Source organism: Gymnoscopelus microlampas (genome assembly GCF_963454915.1).
Source record: "Gymnoscopelus microlampas genome assembly, chromosome: 4".
In the NCBI taxonomy this organism is placed as follows: Eukaryota; Metazoa; Chordata; class Actinopteri; order Myctophiformes; family Myctophidae; genus Gymnoscopelus; species Gymnoscopelus microlampas.
In genome coordinates this window covers 12,442,059-12,458,036 of record NC_139941.1, presented here as the reverse complement: position 1 = coordinate 12,458,036, position 15,978 = coordinate 12,442,059, and positions in this window count along the sequence as shown.

Below are 15,978 nucleotides of genomic sequence, written 5' to 3'. Positions count from 1 at the left end.
CATGGAAAGACATTGCAGTGTCTTGTGGGGCGACAGGTGTGTGACCACAGTATAAACAGTTGGTGTTCTATAATAAACACATATCAATCCGCCCACACATTCACACAGGAAATGATTATTAGACAGTATGTGGACTTTCCCCATAATATCAAAGAAAGTTCTTGGCCTTGTTAAGGCATGCTGAGTATAATAATAATTAAGGTCCCCACTCCTTTGGGGTATATTTGTCACTGTACATTTGCACATAATACGTGGAATTCGTCCTCTACCTTTACCCATCCTAGTTATTAGGAACAGTGAGCGCTATTAGTGCAGCACTTGGGGAGCAGTTAGGATTCAAGTGTCTTGCTCAGGGATACATAGACCGGGGTCGGGGCGCAAACCCAAGACCTTTTGTTTCCCAGACTGACTCTCCACCCACTCAGCTATGGCCGCACAACATTTTGCACTAAATTTGCCAAGTCAGCACAAGGGTCACTAAAAACAAGGAGAGGGAGGCTATAGCTCTACATTTGCACTTGAACTGGACCATGTGCAGTGGCGGTGGAGGTGGGGGTGAACCTGAGCAATGGAAGCCATCGTCCCACAGTCCTTGGTGCCAGCTGCCATCAGGCTCCACAAACAAGCCTTTACCTCATATCGTTGCTGTCGGGCTGAAACCTTGAACATGCATATTTCAACTTTTTATGTTTTTAGTAAATTAATTCCCTACTTAGTCGTACGACAGTGTTGCGAAAAGTAGCTGACCTACGACCTCAGAAAGCATCGCGAGGGCACGAATTCTGAGCTTGTAGATCTTTTTGTTATTTCTGAGAAAGTTTGAAGTCTGCTGGTTTTATACATTTAACCAATGAAAAGGATTAAAAAGAGCTATTTTGTAAATAGCAGTTCTACAAGCTCACAACGCATTGTCTGTCTGTCTATCTGTCTTTGTGCGTGTGTGTGTGTGTGTGTGTGTGCGTGCGTGCGTGCGTGCGTGCGTGCGTGCGTGCGTGCGTGCGTGCGTGCGTGCGTGCGTGCGTGCGTGCGTGCGTGCGTGCGTGCGTGCGTGCGTGCGTGCGTGCGTGCGTTCGTGTGTCTCTGTGTGTCTCTGTGTGTGTGTGTGTGAGTGTGAGTGTGTGTGTGTGTGTGTGTGTGTGTGTGTGTGTGTGTGTGTGTGTGTGTGTGTGTGTATCATGCACAGTATACAAAGAACCTGTGTCCACCTGTCCTGCTCCCTCTGCTTCTCACAACACATTTGATACTAACAATGCGTAATATCTGGCCCACAGGTTCAGATATTTAGCGTGCAACATTTCTGGACCTGATCCCAGATATCTAGCATGCAGCAACTTGCTGCACTAACATTTCCTCAGAGATGATGATATCACTGGATCCTGGTAAAATGCCCTGTAGATCAGTGATTCTCAAATGTCAATGTCACCCCCAATCAATATGCATCAATATTTCCCTTACAAGTTTCCCTTGTAAGAGATTTGTGTTAAATTATTTAAAAAATATTCCACATTTTGGCAAGATTGTCTTATAAATAGCAGTTCTTCAAGCTCACAACGCATTGCATCGCAACATGTGAGCATATTAACATAATGTGATAGTATATTGAATTAAAGTGGTTAAACTGATTTTGATTCTATATTTACTAATGTTGCTGGGAAACCTCTGGAACCCCCTCAAGGACCCCTGGGGGTCCCTGGACCCCACTTTATGAACAACTACTGTAGATCTCCTTTTACGGTAACAATTTCACCCTGGTGTCCTTATTTTGGTCATAATAGACAAAATAGGCAAACGTTTTTAAAAACTTTCAGAAATGTTAAATTATTTTTATATAAATTCCATATTTTGTATTATTCTGTTTCCCACTACCAAAATGATTGAAATATAACAGATCTATAATCTGCATCACTTTTACTATAGATCTGTTTGAGTATTTTGTTGGCAGACCCTCAACTGCTACCACTTTTACTTCCCTGGCAGACAGTGGCAGTCACTCATTGCGCAACAGTCTGTATGTTTGGTTTTCTAGTGAAATGGATTATTGCATTGCCAAGGGCCCAGGCTAACTTTCACTTCCTCACTGGCAAGTTTCCAGCTGTGTTTCCAGCTGTCTGTTACTCAACAGCTCTTACTGAAACAGATGTGTATCTACAACTTGACCAAAACACGTGCTGGTCACGTCAGCCCAAAGGCAGAGGTCATAGAAGTACACTTGTGGCCAGAATGACTTCCCTTTGATGAACATAATTCCAAGTGTAAATGTTTATTACTGTAACTGACAGTGAATGTGGTGGGGGGGATTTCTGTAAAGGAGCATCTCAACTTTCTACACGCTACTGAAACTTCCTTAAGATAAGGAAGATAAGGAAGTGCACGTACGTCCACCTCAGTGTCCATGGGCAGGACAAACATAAAAAATGACAAAGTACACTGGTTAAACGCTTCACTTTATTTATTGTGTGCTGATATGTTTGGGGGGGCGGGGGAATCTCAGTGAAGGCATGAAACTATGAATAAGGAATAAACTATATGAACATTTATGATGTGAAGTATTCACAGGTTTCGTATCATTTGTTCGTCAAGTCTCCAGTGTATAAACACTTTTAATGTACAAGAGTAAGTGAAAAGCATAGGGATGCACCAGTGGCTGACTGAATAGTGATTTGACGAAATCTACACGCATGTTACTTTATATTATATTATACTTAGAGAACCGTCCAACCGATCGACTTCTAACCTGCCATGTTTATCATCACAGGGTGTGATGTGCAGAGTGCGAAATAGTACTGACGTCATAGACTGGCCTACAAGTACTTGATACTGCACTAAATACTCTGACATAAACGAGTACTACGGGTATTCTGACAACAATCGTCCCCAACGGGCATTGGGCTAGTGTTGTTAATGTTTGGACATTCTTTGAAAATGACATGCCCAAAATAAGGACGCCAGGGTTAATGGGAGGAGCTAATGCATGCGTCTAGCCCTAACTCTATGGTCTAGCCAGACTTGCCTAATCAAACTATTGCTATTTATACAGTTATCTATAGTTCGGGCCGCTATGCGGCCCTCACACCTACGTTGCACCTGCGATCTGACCGATATGTCTGAGTCATAGTGTCAGGGACTTTGTCAGAGTACCCGTTGTACCTGCCTCTCTGTGTCCCTTTTGTGCCCATATACAGTATGGAGATATCTGTATCTGTCTGTTTACCTGCAGTCCCTTTTATGTCCATACTGTATATGGAGATCCCCGCTGTCATTAGTATATGTCCATACCCTGTATATTGACATGCCTATATATGGGCAACCTCTATTCCAAAACTATATCCGCTAGAAGCACTTCTGTCACAGGTGCAGTGTGATGTGAGCTAGTTCTATCCCCATCTCTATTCCACAGAATAGCGAAGCTATAGGGTTCATGTGGTTAAACTGAAGGTGTTGAATTCAGAACGTACATCATTAGGAGCCCTTTGAAGAGTCCAGAGCAAAATCCAACTCCATTTTTATGCTTTCAGACTTAAATTGCCTTTTCAGTGTGTTGCAGATTTACAGCCATGACGAATGCAACTCTGTACATCTTATAAATTTGCACCCAACCCATCCATCATAATCCCCGTATCTTTTTGACATGTGAAATGAGGCCAACAATAGAACGCTCCCAAAACGCTCCTGGAATAACACCAATAGACTATTGAGGATAAAGAGCTTTCGGGGAATGGCAGAGGTGGGTATGTGGGTTGAGTTTACGGGATAAAGGTAGCAAATTACACATAGTGAAACCGAAAGTTTACAACTATACCTGATGAAATCTTACCTGATGAGGGCTGTACCTGTATAAATACACCTGACTTAGACCTACTTTCTCCACTTCAAACTCTCACTCTCAAACACTTCCTGCAGAAGACAAGCAGCAGATCTCACCTACAACGACATGACATCCAGAGCGGCAGTACTCCTCTTGGTGGCAGCCGTCTGCATTGGCTTTGCAGCAGGTAAGGAAGAAGCATGCACACTCCTCACACACACACACACACACACACACACACACACACACACACACACACACACACACACACACACACACACACACACACACACACACACACACACACACACACACACACACACACACACACACACACACACACAGCTCAGACTACAGGTGTATGGTTTGGTTTGCATCTTTCAATTTGTAACAGAATCCACAAATTACACGTTAAGATTGAGCCTGACAATCAATATATTGTAGCTCCTTGGCAGATACCTTGTATTTCCATATCTTATCCGATCATTTCTTTCTTTCTTTTTTCATAAATGCCTTACTTCATAATTAATTGTATAAACTTGAATTAATTGTCAAAGTTGCTAAATAGCTTGAAAGTAGTTAATTCTGCCTGTGAGTTTCATAAATATTGAACCAATGAAAAGTATTAACATGAGCTTGTGACTAAATAATAACTACATTAGATCCAGAAACAGTGCTTTTTTAAATTTGCTGAAAAGTAACGGTAACATACAAGCTTTCCACCTGACAGCGTCACAGCGATATATTGTATAACATTAGTTGCTTCTAAGATACTTGGGCCTTAGTTTTCCAAATGTAAACCAAGGCCTGAAGAAGTTTAGACAGCATTTACATAGGGGTGTGCCGATACACTAATTTCACGAAACGATACGATACGATATTTGGCTCACAACTTCGATACGATTTCGATACGATACGATACGCACTTTTTTATTATGAAAATATATGGAGGAGAAAAAAAGAAAATGCAAACAAATAATTCTGTTTTTGCATTATTCAGACATGCAAACTTGTAGCTTTTCAGCTACAATAGCCGTTTTGAATCCAAATAGTATGACACCTGACCCAAAAAAAAAACATGTTGTCACTCTTTTCACTTCGGGGCCGTTTGCATGCCTGATTATTATGATTGTAAAAAAAAAAAAAAAATTCAAAAACGATATTTTTTTTTTCAAAAACGATACATATCGTCGCGAAAACGTATCGCGATATATCGCGGGACGATATATCGGCACACCCCTACATTTACAGGATGATAGTAAATAACACTTGATGAGATGGAATTACCTGGAAATGACCTTATTTTTCACTACTATTTTTAAACAGCAGAGCTTCAGTTACTATTAAAGGGGAAATCCACCCATTTTCAATATTTAACTATGTCATTAATATAGCATAAAGGAGTTGTGTGGAAATAAGAAAAAAGTTCCCCCCTTTCTGTGTTGCCTTGAACTGGAGGATTGATTTTGGGTTTAACATTGCAAATTACAACATGATGAGTCATCATGTTGTAATTTGCAATGTTAAACCCACAATCAATCCTCCAGTTCAAGGCAACACAGAAAGGGGGGAACTTTTTTCTTATTTCCACACAACTCCTTTATGCTATATTAATGACATAGTTAAATATTGAAAATGGGTGGATTTCCCCTTTAAGTGATGAATATGCTATACAGGTATACAGTATTAGGTAAATAATCTACCTTTCAATCATTCTATCATTCTGATAATTGTGTCATTTATCTCTTTCTTGCAGCTCAAATGGACGGTCTTTTTGATTGCTGTCCTGACAGAACAGACAAGCACCCCGGTCGCGGCTTCAACCCCAAGGCCTACACCATCCTGGAGGCTGGCAAAGGCTGTAAAGATGGGGCCACTGTGTATGTGACACATGTTTCAGTAGATATTATGTCATTGAACTGTTGCTTGCTACTTGCTAGTGATGTTCATACATCCTACTCGCAAAACAATCCATATATGAGTGAAATAATAATTGTAGACTTATAGTCTAAATTCTGCATGTGTGCTTCCTTCCAGGTTCACAACCAGGACAGACAAGAAGATTTGTGTCCCTCACCCCAGCAAGAGCAAGGGTGGATGGGTGGCTAAAGCCATTCAGCGCATTGACAAGAAGAAAGAAGTTCAGCAGTGAACAAGGTAACATAAGAATTCCAGTTCTGTTGCACTCACCATGCCTCCACTCTCTTTTTTTGCATGATCATTGACTTTCAGCAAAGTACAAAAGTTTTACCACTCTACTCCCTACTTATTGAAAATATAAACTGCTGCTTTTACAGCTTTCACTCGCTCACAGACAGTCTTCACAGTTTCATGAAAATGTTAAACATCCTTGGATTTGGACACTTGTCATTAACAGCTGTACTCTTGTTTGTCTTGCGTGCAGGAAAAAACCCACAACTGAGGCAGATCATTTGAAAAGTGACCACTGAAGATCAGGATGAATCTATGACCACCCTCCAGCCTGCAAGGAACACCGTACATCCACCCGCGCCTAGCATTCATTTGAGTGTACTTTGAATTGAATAATAGTCAAAGAAAGCTACTATCTGCATAATGGAGCCATATGATGCATGATATGTTATATCTAGTCGACGTTGTAAAGTTGCTGTTAAATTATTTGTTTGCTGTGGGTTGTGTGGTAAAGCAGTTCCTTTGCAATAATAAACTATGTACAGTACTATATTATAATATATCATATTTCTATTATATCAATGTACTGTATTTGTGTTCCTTTTGTCAGGGATTACATATTTGTCATGTTTATAACGGTACTGTATGTGTTGTGTACACATTTCAAGAAACTATTGTCAAAATTGTTTTAAACATTTCTTTTTTTACTTTGATATTCAGTTTTAAAAGACGAATACTACCTATTGGTGAATTCTCCATGTTGCCTTGTACTTGAAAAATAAAATTTCTAAAAAATTATTAATATCTGTCTGATTATATGTTTTTTAATGACGAGCATGTATTGCGCAAATATACAAAATAATCATTAAGGACACATGGTCCATAACAACAAATAAAAAATAACATACAAATACAAAGACAAACAACGGCGGACATGAATTCATATACAGGCTTACACACCAATAGTTCCACAGTTTAGAGACAAACCTGACCGAACTCAGTAAAGGGTTAATCAGAATTAAAATGATGCCGTTGGCAGAATCAGACAGGCTACACACACATTTGTACATGAGGTTCCGCAGCACAGCGGAGCAGGTGGGTACAACGATACTGACAAACATTTGGCTTGCACTGCTGCATCGTGGCACTTCAAGCAGCAGTCATGTCATCATTTATAAGCCACATTGAGTTTCTGCATACTGCTCTTTCTGTAGCCTGCCACAAGTGGGCAGTGTACATAGGTCAGGTGTGCAAAAACCTCAAAAAGCTCACAAGTACACTTGTGGCCAGAATTACTTCCCATTGCTGAACATGATTCCAAGTGTGAATGTTTATTACTGTAACTGACTGTGAAGGTGGTGGTGGGGGATTTCTGTAAAGGAGCATCTAAACTTTCCCACGCCACTGAAACACTTAAGATAGTGCACGTACATCCACCTCAGTGTCCATGGGCAGGACAAACCGAAGAGCAACATAAAAAATGACAAAGTACACATGTTAAATGCTCCACTTTATCGTCTCTGCCAGGCCGAAAGGCATGGCTGAGACTATGTTTTGCACCTTGTCCGTCCGCGTGTCCGTATTTGTGTAGGTTTCATCTGCATTATTCATTTCATAGTAGCCTAATTAATGTAATAAGGTGTTTATGTTATAGTGTTGATGCTTTCACAGGTCACATAGCTGTAGCACGCCATCAAATGACAACTTCCCCAGAATTCACTGAAACAAGGACAAAATGTTTAAATTATGGAAGTAAATAAATTATGGACGTATTGTGTGTGTGTGTGTGTGTGTGTGTGTGTGTGTGTGTGTGTGTGTGTGTGTGTGTGTGTGTGTGTGTGTGTGTGTGTGTGTGTGTGTGTGTGTGTGTGTGTGTGTGTGTGTGTGGTTGTGTGTGTGTGCTTATGTGTGTTTGTGCACATGCACGCCTAAGTCAAAAACATGCATTGTGGATGCGTTGAATGTGTTGGTGTGTTTAAGACATATTTTCTATTATGATGTGTTTCTGTGAGGGTATACTTGCAAGATATCATTTAATGTATCTCTTAATCTTCATTACATGTATTGTGTAAGCGGTCATTGATGAGCTGTAAACACTTATGTATACACCAGAGATGCTTACAAAACTTTTGTAATTTAGTAGGCTATACATTTATTAACCACATGAACCCTAGCGTCCCTATTCTGGGGCAAACATTCGGTGAAAACATCTGATCTACAAGTTCAAACCCTTCTTCTGTTAGCTTGTAGATCGGCTATATTAGGCGGAAAGATATGGTGTAGGGGGACAAAAGGAGTGGACCAAGGCCCAGGGAGACACTGGTCAACTAATAGGGTTTAACTGGTTAAAAATGTTCTAGTGAAATGGTTCATGTGAAATTAAGGCTGTAGGCCTACTGACTTTATTGTGCATCGTTTTTAGATTACCCAACAATGCAGTAGGCTAAATCAGTTTTCTGCCAACATCACTATTAAGAACATAAAATATGTTTTCTTACTGGCAAACATTGGCAGACAATGAAAGGGATGACATGCTTAAGTTTCGTTTTCATTTTTATGCCAATCGTTTTTGTTGTATTTACAGTAATCTCTGGTCTTCATGTTGAGGCTAGTCTGTGTGAATACTGCAAACAAACGAGACAGATTAATTTCTTGGAAGGAAACTGTTTACTTGTAGTATTCACTGGGCTGTGATATGGGGTGGCCCTGGGGTTACAGAATTCCAAAAAAAATTTACTTTATAATTCTTATGCATTAAAATTCAATATTGTGCCATATTTTTGGATTAAAACAAAAACATTGTTGTTTAAACGTTAAAGCTCTATATTCTGATAGTAATAATTCCTATACAGTGTTTGGTCTGTTCAAACCGCTGCGGCACCCAAGGCCAGGCAAACGATACAGGAGTATCGGGAGCAATACCACCAGACTCTTGAACAGTTTTTATCTAGCAGCAATTAGACTTTTGAATATGAGCTAAGCCTGTGGCCACTGCTCACTGAATTGAACTGTGTTTTAATGCACAGACTGATCTGATCTGTGTTTTAAATGGACTCTCCTTTACAGATACATTTATGACTCTTATAATGCACATTAGCCACTTTTCTCTTAAAGGAGTAGTTCACCCCAAAAAAAAAACGTATCAATTACACACTCCATGAATCCTTGATTTTTTTTGTTTTGTTGCATAGAAGCCTTTGTTCAAGGACTCCCTCCTGGCCGTTTTAGAGAGCATATCCATGCCCCATTTCCCCAATACCCTCAAAGAAGCAGAATGCTTAAGAGTCCACTACATGTTACCATCCATGGTTTGACTGACCCTGCCTACATCAGACAAGCCAAGTGGGGGGGGGGGGTGATGATGGGGACACTGAAGAGCCTTTACAGCAGGTGTCTCCCATCAATCACAAGAGACACTGGAAAGACAGAAGAAAGTCCTATGCTCTGGCTGCTACCAATGTTGAGAACCGGGGCACATAGGCATTGCAATGAAAGTCATACTGTAGGTCAGTCTCCTGGAACATTGGGTGGCTGTGCAGCTTCCTGGACCTGGTATATTATCGCCTGTTTGTGCGTAAATTTGCAGTCAACACCAGCTCCTTACACAGGCTGACACATTAGGACGAGGCATGGAACACTGGTGCCTTGCATCAGCTATGGAAGGTGCTCATTAGAACCTCAGTCTGAGTATATCCTGACGCAAATAATAATATATCATGGTAGAATATGGCAGTGATGGGGGCCTGCACTGTGCTGTCTCAGGACGAAGAGAGCAGAGAAATAATGGTTCGGTAAGCTGTTCCCTGAACTGTGCCAAGAAAAAGTTGAGGAACTTTCTGCCTGACCCGACCAGAGCTGTTGGTGGTGGTGCAGGCTGTGAAGCATTTCCACCTGTACCTTTTCAACCATCACATCTCTTAACTGATTACTAAAGTACAGAAGGACAGAAGACCCGATGGCTTGAAACAATTTCAAGGTGCACCATCAAGCAGGCCATCTCCATAACAACACTGTTACAGTGACCGATGGGAATGCCCCTGAACCCCTTCACCCATACAACCTACAATGAGAGCAGGACAGTGATGTGGTCCACAACCAGATTCAGAGTTGGATCAGCTGGACAGTTCCCTGCGTGATCTACAGGGGCACTTTTGGTCAAAGACAACAATGTATCCTACACGCAGTGGACCAGCCTCAACAGATTGCCATGTTCTGTGTCAACAGAAGGTTAATAAAGGATTGTGTCTTCCTGACAAACGTAGCTCGCAGGAACATTTGAAGAGGTTTACACCTGCAAGCAAATATCTGGAAACAATGTCTTAAGCAAGATAGGTTATGCCACACCATAGGACAATGGCTGGCAGCAGCAATGTATTCCATACAAACACTCTTCAGACTGGTTAACCATATAGTAACACAAACGTATTTGACATGTTCGTTCTAGTGTATCTTGATATGTCCAAGTTTTACAGAAAGTACAGCGTTATGGCATGCCCCCCTTAACCCAGTGCACACTCTTGGACGCTACACTATTTAGGCTAATTTAGTCAAATAATTTGCTTTGCTATGATATCCTTAAGAAACATAACTCACATTTTAACAATAAATGTAAAGATTTACCTAATCTGCATACAAAATCTGCAATATCTCATAAAATAATATATATATTTAATATCTGATAACAATTTGAATATGTTGTGCCCTAAATACCACTTATATTGATTTACCTACACCCTTATTATGCTTATTTCCACTAATTTGCTAAAATATGCAAACTATCTAATTACATTGCACAATCCAAAAATGTCATAAGCAGAAATGAATTCTACAGGACGAATCACCATAATTAGCTTATTACATGAACAAAGAGCAGTTTATTGGGAAATGTACTGCTTCAGTAGTGGTCAGATGTACAGGAATAATATTTGTAAAAAATAAGTAGCCTACTTGGAGTAACACTGAACAGAAAATGACCATGCCTTTGCTTTGAGTCGTTACAATTAGCTACCATAAACATACCCAATGGTTACACTGTAAAGGTCCTTACACCTGGATGAGATAAAATGTTCATTATTTTACCGGAAAACCAACAAAACACAAGTTGGATGACCTCTACTCGTTATTTCTGCTAGTTTAATCAAATATGCAAATTGTCTCTATGCACGATACAAAAATATCCCAAGCAAAATTTGATTATACTTGGAAAATCATATTAGGAACAACTGAGAGAAGTTAGATACACCCGTTAATCAGGTTGTTATAGCTTTTTCCCTGTTTATAGTAACTCTTAGGACCCCTTTTGAAGATCCCTAATGTATACAATTGACACAATATCTTCCAAGACACATCACAGTACATCAGAGTCGCAAAATTACAAAGGTAGGCCTATAATATACACCATAGCAGCATAGATAGTGACCCCATCAGGAACTCCAAGACACATCATAGTAAGATTAGTAAGGAACAGAATAGAATACATCCAAAATACACCATAACAACGTAAATAGTGACCCTATCAGGGCCTCCAATAACTTTTTTGTACAGGTTTCAATGTCTATTAATATTTAATTTATCATTAAGGTGTGAAAGATATATCCCAATAAACTAGAACATTTCTTCCATTTATAAGAAGGTTCTGTTAAATAAATCGATGTTTAGTCCCTGTGGTTGCATAGTACAGTATGTTGAGTTGATGAATCCAAAACATTTCTTTTTGAGATAACATGGGAAGGTAGCCTCCTCTAGTGGTAATTAATTATTAGGCCTATGTATTTACCCAAAGACCACCTCCCTGGCACTATTTTGTGGGACCCCAATACAGGATTTGTGTTGTTAAAATGTTTCAATCTTTTTTCTTTTTTTTTCAAGACTTTTGGAAAATAGCAGTATCTACAAGCTTGTAGATAGGCTATAGCTTATATCAGTGTTTATCAACCTTTTTTGTGCCAAGGCACACCTGGCTTAGCCAAAAGATCCCAGGGCACACAGATATACGATATATACACACACACACACACACACACACACACACACACACACACACACACACACACACACACACACACATATATATATATATATATATATATATATATATATATATATATATATATATATATATATATATATATATATATATATACACACATATACACATATATATATACATATACATATATATATATATATATATATATATATATATATATATATTATTAATATATATAACTATATACACACACACACACACACACACACACACACACACACACACACACACACACACACACACACACAGAGAGAGAGAGAGAGAGAGAGAGAGAGAGAGATTATTGGGGCAGGTATAAAGAAACCTTGAAACCTTGACCATTACAAATATATAAATCTTTGGCCTACAAATATATACACTTGGGTCACTTCAAGTTCTTCTTTGGTAAGTATATTTGGTACCCAATATACTTCTAACATCTGATAATATCTAATAATCTGATCCTGATAGCATTATTGCCGACGCATGCACTGCGGCTGCAGACCCACTGCAGACGAACACCAAAACTCTCGCCCCAAAACAGTCACCCCCGGGGAAATCCGGTGATATTCACCTGGTATTCCTAAACGTAACCTCATTAAACTATGCCTAAACCCAACCTTATTCCTAAACGTAACCTCAGTAAAACTAATAATATGGCTGACCCTAAACTTTCTAACTTTATCCTCAGTAAAACAAATACAGGAATATAAGAACCGTTGGTCCCCGAAAAGGAATGGGGGCGAGGGTGTTTTGGGGCGAGTGTTCCGGTTATGTTATTTCGACTTGGAGTTGCAAGCGATTCTCTCCGTGGAGGAGTAAACACCAAACTACATGGATGACGTTGACACAAACACACTGGAGTGATTTAGAAGCACTTTATAAGAAAACTAACACTTATGTATTGTTTTATTGTTGGACATTCATCATGGCAGGTTATAACATGGGCTTTTGGGACAGGACAGCCTCTCTTAGCAGGTACGACGTTCAGGTCCGCGTATTGACCCGGTCCGACCCACTTAGTAATACTGAGTGCCAAACCATGTAGGCCTACCCTGTGCCCTTTTTATACAGTACCAGGTAGGACAACATATTTGCATTCCTTTGGGTGATGTTCGCTACACTGAATGGACTCCGCCGTGGCATGTGTGAAACGGATGATGGCTGTATCGATTGACGACGATCGGCGCTTTTGTTCTCGAGGGGCTGGGTTCACACTTTCTTCAAAGCCCGCGGTACACCTCACAAGTACCCGCGGCACACTAAGTGTGCCTTCTACCAGGGTTGATAAACACTGGCTTATATACTGTAGGGTTAAAGTGGTTAAACTGATTTTGATATATGGACTCATTTTGCTGGGACCAACTGGAACTCCATCAAGGATCCCTGGGGGTCCCCAGACCCCACTTTGAGAACCAATGCACTAGGGGCAGTGATCTGTTCTACACAAATGGCAGGCTTGATTAATGGTTAAAGGAGTCAAATTACTTATTTTCTATCAATTACACACTCCATGAAGCCTTGAATTCATGGAGATGACCGGCGGAGTCTCCGGCAGGAGACTTAATTGGGCCTCATACTGATGTACAACGATAGTGAAGATAGCTGATCTGAATACAGGGGTGTATCAAATCATGATCCACTCCTTGTACGTGGGAACTCATTTTAAACAAGCTTAGTGCTTTATGAGTTATCCAATTTAGTAGACCTTGTGTTGTGAATTGTACCTCCATGTACTGTTTCTCATGTCTTACTAAATAAAGTACATCAATCAATCAATCAACATTTCAGCACCAATTTCAACTTCACACAGTTAATAAATGTACCCACCCAACTGATTCATCTAGGGCGGTGATTGATTATGGGCTAGTGACCACTCAGTAATTTAGTTAGTTGTGCACATGTGTGTGCATATGAATGCAGGTGTGTGAAAACAGAGGAAAAATAGCACACACTCAAAGTTCATTTTAATGATTTTAATGATCAACATTTGGACAAGCTGTCTTCATCAGGGTACATATACATATACTGTATGTATTGACAGTGCTGTACAACGTTTACAAGAACATTTAAACTGTCTGATTTTTTAAACACATTAGCCCTGAAGTTCCCATTTTGGGCACATCATCAATTTCAAATAGCCTAAATGCAAACAAAAATATAGCTGCAAGCAGCGATAATACGGGGCCAGGAGAGAGAAAGAGAAATGATAATTCCTTTAACAGGTCAGTTCATGAAAGTCCTTGCGGTCTTGTTTCCAATGAGGGCCTGTGAGCAATTAGGGGTTAAGAGTCTTGCTCAGGGACAAATTTCATTTCATCGACACATTTGCTGACCTGGCCTGGAATCGTACCTGGGTCAACCAGAGCTTCTGGCTCCCTAGGTGGGCTCACTAACCACTCAGCTATGGCCTACCCTCAGAGAGAGAGAGAGAGAGAGAGAGAGAGAGAGAGAGAGAGAGAGAGAGAGAGAGAGAGAGAGAGAGAGAGAGAGAGAGAGAGAGAGAGAGAGAGAGAGAGAGAGAGAGAGAGAGAGAGAGAGAGAGAGAGAGAGAGAGAGAGAGAGAGACGGAATAGATTGAAGAGACAGAGAGAGAGACATGGAAACGGAATAGATTGAAGATAGAAACGGAATAGATTGAAGAGACAGAGAGAGAGACATGGAAACGGAATAGATTGAAGATAGAAACGGAATAGATTGAAGAGAGAGAGAGAGCCATGGAAACGGAATAGATTGAGTCATGTTTTTTGCAATTCAACTTAAACTAGACGCGTCGCAATTGGCAATTGCAAAGTGTGGTTGCGCCGACGCCGGTCGGGACTCCAGTAATACGCCGGGAGGAATACCGTCGGAGACTGCGCCAATTACATTTTCACGTCACTCCTGAGATCGTCTACGTTTCATTTTGAAAGGATTGATCCCCCAAAAATCATGTTTTTGCATCAAACGGTGACATTTTGCCCCCTATGGGTCAAAGTGAAATGCTTTTGGGGATTTGTTGAGTAAACCAACCTTGACATGTGATTCAAATTTGGGTTTGACTGGACCTTTCGTTCGTGAATTTTGGCATTTTTTGTAAAACAGGCCCCTCCCACTAAATTTGGAAGCCAATTACGGACGAACGGTAAGGACAATCAAAATGCCTTTTGGATATCTTTATCGCATGGGTCCATAGATCATGTGTACCGATTTGTGTGAGATTTGGACAAAATTTTAAGGAAAAGGAGCAAAAAGTGTGTTTTGAAGAAAATTCAAAATGGCGGACAATCTATCCTGACGCAAATGGGCGTGGCCTATATGGGGAGATGCGTCGTGACCCAAGGAATCCAGGGAAAAATACGTTTTGATTTTACGACCTACGGTTCAAGAGTTACCTGTATAGGCCAAAAGGTAAAGGGGGCTGTTATAGCGCCACCATGTGGCCGACTGGTGTGATTATTTTCTTAATAATTTTTCAAAAAACTATTAACCTCCCCTCCAAGTTTTGTAACTGTAGCCCTTACGGTTTCCGAGAAAAAAATACTTGAATGGGAGTTTTTGCAATTCCCATTAAAGTGGATGGGGAAATTTAATGCACTAATAAATCAATATCAAAAAATCTATCCTGACGCAAATGGGCGTGGCCTATATGGGGAGATGCGTCGTGACCCAAGGAATCCAGGTGAAAATAAATTTTGATTTTAGGACCTACGGTTCAAGAGTTACGGGCCAAAACGTAAAGGGGGCTGTTATAGCGCCACCATGAGGCCGAATGGTGTGATATTTTGTTAAATAATTTGGGAATTAATTATAAATTATCCCTCCAAATCTGATAACTCTAGCTGTTAAGGTTTCTGAGAAAAAAATACTTGAATTTGAGTTTTTTCACTTTTCCATTAAAGTGGATGGGGACATTTAATGGCACTAATAAATTAATATCAATTAAAGTATTCAACCAATCTCTTAGCAAAATACAAGCACACGATTCCCGTTCAAGACGGTCATTTTGATATAT